Genomic DNA, 4,918 nt, shown 5'->3' with positions numbered 1-4,918 from the left:
GGCGATCTATTCGTGAGCTGGTTGTTTTAAGAAATATTTCACTCCAGAAGCGGTTTGTATATACGCTCTAGTTAATATTTTATCCCAGAGGCGATCTTTTCGTGAGCTGGTTGTTTTAAGAAATATTTCACTCCAGAAGCGGTTTGCATGTGTGTTCTGGTCATTATAAAATATAAGAGGTATTTATGTTGTCAAAACATTATCTATTGTATATAATATTTAATTTTCTCTATTACATTAAAATTTATAAGCAAAAGACTGCATTTATTTTTCAGAGGTTTTACTTTTTCTCAACATTATGAAATAATTAAATAAATAACATTTTATTTATTTGTAGTATACAATATTTTATCTCAATTTTGTAATATACAATATTTTACAAAATATTAATCCATTCATTTTTTTGCAGGCGACAATTATTGAAGCAGATGAAGGCGCAAGAGTCAAATGACTCCAGGAGCACAAATGTTAAGAGTACTGACAATGAATCCATTGATTTTCAGAAATCTTTTAATCAATTCTCCTTATGATGGATTCTGAAGTTAGTACTCAAACAGTGCAATGCCTGGAGTCAGATTCAAATACAGGTACGTGTAGTCAAAATGTCGAACTTTGCGAAGATGACAATTATTTTGTTATCGATAATGGCCCTCTGGATACAAATCGTATCCAGGAAAGCATGCCTCAAGGCCGTCGCATTGTCGACCTTTCTCATATGTGGAATGAAATCCACAGAACATTTAATAACCACATGCGAGGAATACAGTGCCGATTTGAAGATTGGAAACTCACCCGCACTTATGACAAAGGGTTAAAAACGCGTTTGTTCTTCAAGTGCCAAATGTGCCATACTAAAGCCGACTTCTGGTCAGAACCGCAGGAGAAGAGCAGGAAATAATGGACATTAATATAGCTGCTGTAGCAGGAACTGTTACAGTAGGAATTGGTTATGCCCAGCTGAATGAGCAGTGTACAGCCATGAATATTCCTTGTACGACCGAGCCAAGGTACATAAAAAATAGAGAAAAGTTAATCGATACTTTTCAAAAAACAGCCATGGAAAGTATGAAAAAGGCTGGCGAAATTGAAAAACAACTCGCTCTTGAGAGAAACGAAGTTATAAACGGTATTCCGTATATAACAGTTGTAGCGAATGGTAGTTGGATGAAAAGATCGTATGGCAATGCCTACAATTCTCCTTCCGGTATTGGAGCCATAATTGGTTACCGTACGAAAAAGATTCTCTTTGTTGGTGTCCGCAATAAATTTTGTGCAATATGTGATATGGCAAAGCGAAAAAGTATCGAATCAAAAGCTCACAAATGCTACAAAAATTTTAATCGCAACGAAAGCTCCACAAGGATGGAGAGCGATGCTATCGCGGAAGGTTTTAATTGTAGCCTCGAAATGCATGGGCTGATTTATAAAACAGTTATTGCCGACGGTGACAGTAGCGTTTATTAGACCATTATTGATAACAGACCATATAGTGAACAGATGGTCACAGTAAAAAAAGTAGAATGCACAAATCATTTACTTCGCAATTTATGTAAAAAGCTCAAAGCTGTGGCAGAGATGACTCAGCCAAAAACGCAGAGGCAGCGTGGCTTTACAGAATTGCGAAATGTTGTGAAAAACAACATGAAAAACATCAGAAAAGAGGTAGAAACAGCAGCCGAGCTACGAAGAAAAGATCAACAAACACCTCAACATTGTAAGGCTATGGAATTGCAGAAAGATATATTGAACATTCCTAGCCATGTTTTTGGCAAACATAAGCGATGCGAAGCACGCGGTATATGCGAAGAGAATGATCATAAAACGAACAAAAATTATGTTCCATTTTTGAAAATACATGGCCTGTATCAAAAAATAGAAAGCGCTATCACATATCTAAGCGGTTATTCCGACAGCTTATTGCTGAATTTAACTAATAATCCTGCAGAATCGTTTAATTCGATAATCTGCAAAGAAATTGGTGGAAAGCGCATTCATTTTGGTAAAGGCTCTTACAATGCCAGAGTTGCGGCAGCAGCTGTGCAATTTAATACGCAACAAGTCCTTACAGAATTACATAAGAGCATGGATAAAACTGTTCCACCTATTGTTGAGAATGTAGAAAAGAATCGACAAAAAAAAATTGCGAAAACCAGAGAATCTCGAGAAGTGCAAGGAAGGCAAACAAATTTCAAACGAGAGACAGGAACAGATCGTTATTATGGTCCGCAGTCTCAAAAACCAGATCTTCCATCTGATGTATTTGAGCAACTTCGGCAAAATCATTTAGAAAAGTTGTCCGAAAATGCGAGAAACTGGAAGAAAATTGAATTCGATACGAGAAACCAAAGTGACTCGGAATTATGGTTATCATTGAGACGAGAAATGTTGACCGCATCCAATTTTGGAACTGTATGTCGCATGAGACCGACAACGTCTTGCGCAGCAACATTAAAAGCCATTTTATATCCTTCGTTTATTGATACCGCAGCACTAAAATATGGTCGCGAAAACGAAAAAGTAGCAAGAGACGAATTGGCTGAAAAATTAAATAAAGAAATAAAACCTTGCGGATTATTTATCGATACTGAAAATCCGTGCATAGGTGCTTCTCCTGACGGAATTATTGACGAAAATGGTCTAGTGGAAATAAAATGTCCTCTGTCAGCTGAGCATTTGACAGCAGAAACAGCTGTAGAGACATTACCTTCTTTGAAAGGTATCTTTGATAAAAAAGATCCACACAAAATGAATAGAAATCATCGATATTTTTATGAAGTTCAAGATCAGTTGAACATAACACGGTGAGAATATTGTATTTTTGCTGTTTGGACTCCACAAAGCATGAAAATATTGCGCATTGATCCAGACAATATCTTTTGGAGAAATCAAATGCTACCTTACTTAACACGTTTCTATAACGAATGCATGCTTCCAGAAATCTTGGATAGTCGTCATAATAGGCATATGCCAATCAGAGATCCAAGATATATTATAGAAGCTAAAGAAGAAGCAGCAAAAAAAATAGTGACAATGAGTCGAACAAAGAAACGAAATATAGTAGAAAGCGAAAATGGCATACAAGAGAGCAAACAATTCAAACCGAACGTTTCGTTAATAGAAGCAAAAATTACTGATACTGCTGATATTGCTCTGAATAAAGAGGAAGATGATGATTGCATTATCACAAGTTATTCTAGTAACGAGCGAGATATATCTGAAGACGATATAAAAAGAAATGAAAAACTGTTAAACACATTTGCTCCTCTTTATTTGGTAAAGGATAATATCTTGCGTATGACAAGTCAATTAAACGATGAATCGTTGGATCTATTTTTGCGTATCATAAGAGAAACTTCTCATTTCGAAACGCAAAGTGTGCTTTATTTAGAATACCCTCACATGATTAAAGCTAGTCGTAGTGATAATAGCTTACAAATAATTGGAGGGAATTGCAGTAATCATTGGAGATGTATTTTCTTTGACGGCACCAAACTTCGCGTGTACGATAGTCTACCTGGCTGTACATACGATAAATTGATAGCAAAAGAGAAAAATTATATACATTTTCGTTATCCAACAATAAGCTCGAGTGACATAATTTTTGAAAAGGTTCAAACACAACCTAATGGCATATGTTGTGGAATTTTTGCTGCCACCTTCGCCACGACTATAGCCTTAGGAGGCAATCCTTGCGTGGAAAAATACTCCAAAAATGTAAAATGCATGAGAGAACATTTTTATACAATTCTAGAAAGCAATAAACTCTCGCCTTTTCCAAAATGATAAAAAATAATTTTTTATTAAAAAAAATTATGCTAAAAATATAGACTTCAAAAATCTATATTCTACAACTGACCAGAAAAAGCTGCATCAATCTCGATTGCAAATTATAATCGGAGAGACGAAAAACATATTAGTTGCGTTCTCACGAGAATGGACGGGGAGGGGTCCATTCTATGTTTTAAATATTTAGAATATTGTAAAAATACATTATTCTGTTGCAATCGAGACAAACAATGTATTGTAAATCTTTATTACAATACATGAACATTTACCTATACAATAAAAAAAAATATATGTATATATATATATATATATACAGGGTGTTTCTAAAACTATGTCGGAGATTGGGCGTATTCTAGGGGTCAAAATAAGAAAAAAAGTTCGTATAAACATAGGTCCAAAAATGCTTCCCCTCTGAGTTATAGCCTCCTAAAGTTGGGGGGAAAATCGAAAAATTAGCTCTCGGAGACTTTCACAGATCATTGAAATTTTGCAGTGTAATAATTATAGTGAACTTTTACACATGAAACCATTTTTATGTGATTTTGACAATTTGATCCGACTTTGAGAAGAAGATATGGTGGGGTGCTAATTTTCATTTTTGGACCCATGTTTATAAGAACTTTTTTTCTTATTTTGACCCCTAGAATATGCCCAATCTCCGACATAGTTTAGAAACACCCTGTATATACATATAATGTATTGTGTATATACACACACATAATTTTGAAATAATACATTTTTATTTTTCGATTATATCGATTGGAAAAAATAAATTGAATTAGATTGTAACTTATATAAAGCTACATTATAATATCGAGAATATGTAGGTATTATGCACACATATCTGCATGCGTCATATACATTTCTTATATTTATATACACGTATGCAAACAGAAATAATACGTCTATATATATATATATATATATATATATATATATGTATATATGTCTAAGGGATGTTGCACGGACCATTTTTAATTCTGATTGTTTTTGATGAAAAATGATCAGGGACAATTAACTGCATCGTTTCGCGTTTGAATTTTTAAAAATGCTTTATTTATTCGTCAGATATTTAATAAAATATATAAGATGGTTACTTCCAGGTCCATTCTTGATTTTCTTTATAATTTAA

The 4,918-nt window shown here is 34.2% G+C and overlaps 1 pseudogene; it reads left to right on the top strand.

Moving 5' to 3' along the window:
- The first annotated feature begins 409 nt into the window (after positions 1-409).
- LOC145948222 (uncharacterized) lies at positions 410-3,783 on the top strand (annotated as a pseudogene).
- The last annotated feature ends 1,135 nt before the right edge of the window (positions 3,784-4,918 follow it).

Source organism: Prenolepis imparis, unplaced genomic scaffold (assembly GCF_030444845.1).
Source record: "Prenolepis imparis isolate NDT839.2.m4 unplaced genomic scaffold, iyPreImpa1.0 SCAF_285, whole genome shotgun sequence".
NCBI classification, from domain to species: Eukaryota; Metazoa; Arthropoda; class Insecta; order Hymenoptera; family Formicidae; genus Prenolepis; species Prenolepis imparis.
This window is presented reverse-complemented; position numbering and strand designations above follow the sequence as displayed.